The 7,383-nt window shown below is 34.1% G+C and overlaps 1 protein-coding gene across 1 annotated transcript in view; it reads left to right on the top strand.

Moving 5' to 3' along the window:
- Positions 1 to 860: 860 nt before the first annotated feature.
- LOC109546558 (probable serine/threonine-protein kinase kinX) overlaps positions 861 to 7,383 on the top strand; it is a 64,307-nt gene continuing 57,784 nt past the window's right edge. Inside the window, exons 1-2 of the mRNA XM_019917549.2 lie at positions 861 to 922; positions 1,276 to 1,481. The gene's annotated coding sequence lies outside the window, so the exon portion shown is untranslated. The remainder of the gene's footprint in view (positions 923 to 1,275; positions 1,482 to 7,383) is intronic.

Here is a 7,383-nt window from a genome sequence, read left to right as displayed (position 1 = left end):
ATAATGGCATTCTTACAAGAGAAATGTTGACCGATGAGCAAATTATAGACTCCGTAACCTCATCTACAGCTTTAAGCGATAATGAGTAAGATGACGATTTAGGTGAAACTGCTTCTACTGTAAACACTAATGCTGTTCCAACCATTTCTGAAATAACAAGAAACGTGCCAGAAACTCGGAATTTTCTACAATCACGCCAAGTTCCTAATCATATCTGGGAGTCATTTTGTGATCTTGAAAACTACAAAATAACATCTATTTTTGCAGCAGAAATGTACCAACAAAACTTACAGACTTTATGAAGTAGATTTCAAATTGAATTTTGTTTATCTTTTTGTGTTCTTTTTAGTCATATCTACTTCTATAACTTCTACTACTCTATGTAAAAATAACGAAATAAAATACACCACGTGTTCTTGTATTATTATTCGCTTATAGCGAACTCCGGATATAACGAACCAGTTTTAGTTCATTTCTCAAGTTCGTTATATCCGGACTCAACTGTACAACCTTTCTAAATGAAACAAAAAATAACTCTAAATAAATATGTTTGCGTTTCATGTTAATAATTTTTCTTAATCCAGTGTTCTAATAACATCAATTATATGTTTAATCTGCTTTGTATGGAACATCGCAAATGGAAATCGAAGTTATTAAATTAGTTGAAGAGCGACCCGTATAGATAGAAAAATAAATAAATCGAATTTTAAAGCACTGTCTCTAGGATAAAACAATTTCGTTTTCATGCATTCATTTCAATATAAAATACATTAATTACTAATAATATAATAACGAAACCAGAAAAACAATCACCCAATTCGGCCCTGTCGTGGTACCCAAACCACAATAGCATTGGGTACCACTTACCCAGCCATAGTTAAGTCACATCGACTAAGTACGGCGCGCAACATCGTATTATACTGTGCGTTGAAATACTATCCTCTGAAAAATTTCGATCGTTGGGAAACTAAAAAAACAATAAATTCGAAAAGTAACACTATTAATCAATGAATCAAATGGTTCATATTTTTAGTGCTTTTTCACCGGATTCAGACGGCAGCTAGAAAAATATAGTTCTGATAACAATTTGTTAGTTTTGCGACACACACTACTAGGGGGTGTATACGGTTTCTCCCATTCGAATTTTTCCAGTGAATAATTTTATTAACGAAGGGAGCCCTCTTTATTGAATCCCAGTCGATACAAGTTGGATTCGGTATTTAGAGACCTCTGTCTTCTTTATTTTAAATTTATACTAATTACCGCCGTTCTTAGCATTGTGACTTACTTCTACATCGTGTACGTGGCTAAAGAAAAAGACTTTAATATTTTAGATTAAAATTGACTGACATTTTTTATATAACACAAGTGTTTTAATTCTGTGCCTTACAAGGAGTTTATTTGGTGAAATATGTTCTAGAAGCCACATTTTCTCTTTGGAGTAAGTTCTTCGTGATATTCAAGACAAGTCGACGAAATAGGTATGTATGTTAGATGTAACGCGTTTGTCCTTAATTTTTTAAATGCCGATGCAATTCCTATGTTGTTTAATTGTTATTGTTGAAAATAAGTCGCAAGAAACAGGTGACCTACAAACAAGTTTGAGTTTTTAACAATTATTAACAGCATTAAATTCCGATTGAGACTAGAATACATCTAGAACAAAAACGTACCTTTTTATACTCAGAAGTAAATGTAAGAGAAATTTGGTTCACTATTATTAACGGATTAAATGTCAACTACGTGGTTACAGCGAAATATATGACTTATTATTTACTGCAGTGCCTACAATAATGTTGTCTTTCCAGTTGCGATTGATATGATTTTCTTTGTTTAATTGTCTTTTGAAATGCAGCTTTCACATTCAAGTCTTGACTCAAAAAGTAGAACTAATTAATGACAGAACGATCGCTAATGATCTTATAGACAGTTTGATTGTTCGAGGAATTAAATAATCATTCAAATTATAATACTAGATTTAGAAACCATACGCCAATCTATAGGTTAATTGGTGCGAAATATTGTAATTCTAGAATATTACGTAAATTTTCGAACAACATTATAATATCGATTTTAAATAGGGAGATTATTTTTAAATATATTAGATAGATAATGTTTTTCTCTAATACTGCGTTGGAGGAACTGTTATAACTGAATGTGTTAATATAATAAAATCAGATTTTCCGGCTATTTTTGTTATACCGCTTTGCTAAATGTCGCTCGTCGCAGCTCTTAATAAAAATATATCAAACCGTTAGAAACAGCAGTAAACCGACTGAAATAATTAATAACCAAGAAATAAAGTAATTTTTATAAAAAATGCAGACTAAAGACTTGAGAACAGTAATTTTGCAACAACATGGTTTTTCAGTTTTGTCAGTGTTGGCTTTTATGGTATTTCGGTGAACTACTCTTGGAAATCGATTTCGAAACGGTATAGTGAGGTAAACAAGTTTTTGCGCGCCAGACATATAATGGATTTTAAGACATTTTACAAAGGTTTCAAAGCCTAACAGTTTTCAATTATTCTGCAACCTGTCCTTCATTATAATCAATTTTATCTCTTATGGTCTTAATCATATTAAATATCCATCTGCCTACCGTAATAGTTAAGAAACTTTACGTCACAACTTAATGTGTTGAATACGATTATCATATGAAAGATTGATTAGAAAAATATGAAACATATGTCTGTCTGGTAGATAACATTGTCGTAATTCTAGCCATTGGTAACCTTATTTAATTCGCAATGTACTTCCCAGCAAGGCTAAACAGCTTTCAAAATTGTATTCCGATTTTATGTATTTATCAAGTACATTACCATTCCAGCTAACATTGCTTTAGATTTTCTCTATAACTCTTCATGTTTTACTGGTCCCTTCACTTCACAATAAATGTTATGGTCTATTATTTACATAGAAAAGTTGATTGCCAAGCGATTGGAATGTTCCATAGGCAACTTTTTTGTGTGCAGCTTGTGGGCATGTTTGCATTTCATGATGACAAACTTTCAAAATTAATTATTCTTTAACAACAATGAAACTGTATAATTAATTACTTGGAAATTGTCTATCCTTCCGTTTTTTATCGTGAGGTTACTGGATTTTGAAGGTTACTTAATCCTTCCTTGAACAAGAGGTATGATAGGTTTAATGATGAAACTTATTTGCCTTTCCATAAAAGTGGGAGTCCTAAAAATGTTGCTTCTTGTGAAATTCTTAATATCTCGATATTAGTTTCTATTTACGTTTGTCGAAAATATCAGGTTCAGAAAACGTAACTGCTTTTTACGCTTGTCTTAAATCGGTTATTAAATTTTATGTTTCATTTATAATAATGTTGACCTACGCGATGGCTCATTTACCTCGGCCAAAAGGGAATTTAAATTTAATTTTGAATCGTACAGTTTTAAATGTTAGAATGTTTCGACAATGTATTCTCACATTCCAAAAGTAAACTGCATTTTAATGTCGAGATTAACAGAAAATGTGGTATTTTCCAATTTTTAAAATTCCAACTCCAGGTTCTTTTAACAGCTTAAAATTCGCGGTGTTAATTTTGTCGACATTTTATTGATTTTACGTAAGTTTGACTTAACACCATATTTAGATCTTCAGGACCTTCAACTATAGATAAAATCAATTAAAATGGGTGAATATTGTCACCAAACTCCTCCATTAGCTTAATTTCGTAGTAGTTAGGTAATTGATTTGTTCCACGATTTCTGCATTTCTCCATATTAGAAATGTTACATTAAAATACTCAAGAGTAAGAAATAAAATACGAATACACGGTCACAATGATCATCAAAGTAATTATGGTTTTAAAAGCTTTATTCGCGATAGCGACTCAGGCTCGGTTCAGAACCGATAACGAACCGAATTAGAGCGCAGGCTCCATTCAGGACCTGTTCAGAACCGATTCTGCATCCCTTCGTTCCGCGGACGCTTTTAGAACCAGCTTTCAGTAGTACCAACCGGACTTCAGTTACTTTGCGCCTAACAGTAATTTCCCTAAACTGAAATGCAATGTAGTGAAAGTGGAAAGGCGGATTTGCAGTGTTTTTTAGGATAATGGCTTGTCTGCGAAAAGTAGAAGTTTTTGATTATTTTGAATAAAAAAGAGTTGCTGAGGTTTTTTTTATCTCGTTTAATTAATAAATTTCAAAAAACCCACTGTACAAAGGCAAGATTTTACACCTGTTGCATTTCACCTGCCCTTTTTTGTATATTTGTCGATGGTGGTGCAATTGGTACCACCGACGACCTTTTGTCTGCATCCAGTTTCTGAATTCAAATTTATGGATTTGTTTCCATTCTTCCTGAGGCAAATAATTGCTAACATATATAGGCAATTCCAAGTTTATTTTTACATTGGCGTTCTGATAGTCAATTAGTAAATTAACTGAGATACAAACATAAAAATCTTAATAATTCTTAAACTTAAAAGTGATTTACAAATTATTATACAATAAAAAAAAATTCTTGATTTTTCTCTGGCAAAGTCACTTATCAAATCGTCAAAATCAATCGATCGAAGTCAATCACCTTCAATGCTTGACCAATGGAGCGATAGTTGAAAATAGAAAAATTTAAAACTAGTATTTAGTTTTATGCGCAAGTTCAGTTTAATTTTTTTTAAATGATGACGGCGTTGCGACTTTGTCAGACCGCGGGTGAAATTGGCCAGGAGTTCGAAAGAGGGATTTGATGTTTTTCCTTTTGATCTGCGGGGAAAAGTGGTAGTTTTTGGTTAATTCGAATAAGATTTTGATGAATTTTTTTTTCAAATGACATCTGCAGTCTCTAACATTTTAACTCTCAGGCTGAATAGGCAAATAAAGCCATAAATTTGAATTAGGAAATGGAATGCAATGCTCGTGCACCCATTGTACCACCAGCCGACCAAAAATTGGCCCACAAACAAAAGTGTCCAGTCTCTCCTAACAAATTAAAAAAATAATGATGCCGAGAGTTTGTCCCGATACCCATGCGAACCCTATGTTTTGTTTGTTCTGCGCTTATCAGAAAAACTGATTCTTCCTTTAATCCTAAAACTGCTAGAACCGGTAACGAACGAGTTCTGAACCAGATCTTACTGTACCGCGAACATGGAACTTTCCTTTACACAACGCAAGCTCTGGATCGCCTCTACGCGCATCCGATCTGTCCCCGAATGGCTCTACCAGTTCCGAATCAGTTCTGAACCGTTGCCGCGAATAAAGCTTTTAACTGTTTTCGATTGTCCCATTTTGTTTAAGAAATCGATGATTCCAATTAAATGCAACAGTAAGTGAGCAACAAGTAAGATTCGAGCACTTTGCTTCAATATATGTGATAAAGTGCATGATGAGAGTAGTGCAAAATGTTTTTTTTGTACCAACATTTTAGGATATCATATTGGACTTGGGTTTTCCTTTCCATTCCGACGCGTTTGATTGGGTTTTTTGACATTATGTTTCTTCCGAGTACCAGAGAGTTAGTCTGATGTCCCAAACCTCAACCTGGAGGACCAGGCAGTTTTTGATAGGAGTTTTCTTTCCTTATCCTTTGACAATTCCAGCGTCGTAACTACAAGCAACGAAAAATTAACAAAATAGTTCTCGAAACCAGTAGAGTGAGGCTAGACCTCGCGGTACTATCAGAAATAAAGAAAAAATGGAAAATAAAGAAAAAAGGGAAAGAATCTGAAAACCTCGGACAATAGGTCAATTTCTATAACGAAGTTTCAAAGGAAGAACATGCATAATAAGAAGTATCCATTTTGGTCAACAAATGTTTTAAAAAAATGTGTTATCAACTGGGAAGCTATAAACGAACGGATGAAATAATTAATCAAATAATATTAAATTCAAAAATAAAATTAAAAATAATTAAAAGAGTTAGACTGACGATTTTCGGAATATATGCAATAAACGACGACGCCAACGTAACCGAAAAAGACAAATTCTTCGAACAAATTTACAACGAAATATCAACATTCAGCATTCAGCAGATATAAACAGCTGAACAGGTAAAAAGTTAATTGATCTGACAGTGGGCCGATTCGGAGAAGATATTGTTATTGACAAGGGATAAAAATTTAAAATGGCTTTTTCCAACACAAGAAAATACGCAAAATCTCAAATCAGTAATTGACTGTCTTATTACTAAACAAAAGACAAAACTAAAAACCACGACGTCTGGATAAAACGCGGACCAACATGCGGAAGTGATCACTATTTTCCATAAGCCGAAACTCTCTTTCCTTGTCAAGGCCAAACCCTTCACCAACAACAGCTGGAGGACGCAGAGACAGAAGAAATTGATCACATAGATACAATTGTGAAAACCATATATAAAAAACGACTTAACGAAAAACTCAATGCACGTTCAGGCAAAAACTCAAAATGAAGAGTATGATTGTATTACATCAAGCATTCATCAAGCCGCAAAAAAGCACAAAGGTTTAGTGGAAGAAAAATTGAAAAGGAGAACATCATATTGGTGGGATGCTCAGATTGATAGATAAATAGAGGAAATGAGAAAAATTCAAAAATAACATTTGCATATTTAAAAAAACAGAGAATGCCAGACAAAATTACAAGAGCGCACAATGAAAGGAAAGATGAACGATAAGTGACAAGAAAAATGGACACAAAAGTGCCAGAAAATAGACGCTTATTTAGGAGATCGAAGAAGCACCGAAAGTTGGAAGACGACAAAATCAATTAGAAAAGAAACGACCAGATATAATTTCGCCAATATCAGGCAAAGTATGGGATGCACACTTTAAAAAAACTTTTAACGGGAGAAAGAACGGAATTTCAAGAAGAAGAAATAAGTGATGCATATGGAACGATAGGATCTCCGATATTGTTAACACTTCCTGAAGTTAAAAACGTATGCACAGCCTTAAAAAGCGGAAAATCTGCCGGACCAGGAAATATCCCGGCTGGACTTATAAAATACGGTACTGATAGACTGCTTGTGAGACTACGAAATATTTTCCAGAAATATCTAAACGGAACCAAAGTCCCAAACGTAGGTTCAGTAGTAACTATAAGTATAAATTATTTCTTCAAACTTTATTAATACTGTAACGGAAATGGCCTGGGGTACTCACGTTTGGAATGGGGGATCGAAATTCATGGTATTTCAGTAAATGGGAGCCCCATTTGGGCCCCATTTACTGTCAAATATGACACTGACAAGCGGGAAGTTTCGCACCTGTTCTGGAGATTTCTAGAACTATCTGGAATACCTGGAGAAAAGGATATAAGCGACGACGAGAACCAGACGGGGGAGTGAAGTGACAGGAGCGACCGAGTGCAGAAGAAGGTTAAACCTGCGAGTCGGAAACGCGTGTTTTCCTTGTGTTATTGTTATTGTTAGTGAAGTTGAC

The sequence above is a fragment of the Dendroctonus ponderosae genome, unplaced genomic scaffold, assembly GCF_020466585.1.
Source record: "Dendroctonus ponderosae isolate FM_Combo_2020 unplaced genomic scaffold, Dpon_F_20191213v2 Dpon_F_20191213_6, whole genome shotgun sequence".
Taxonomy (NCBI): domain Eukaryota; kingdom Metazoa; phylum Arthropoda; class Insecta; order Coleoptera; family Curculionidae; genus Dendroctonus; species Dendroctonus ponderosae.
This window is presented reverse-complemented; position numbering and strand designations above follow the sequence as displayed.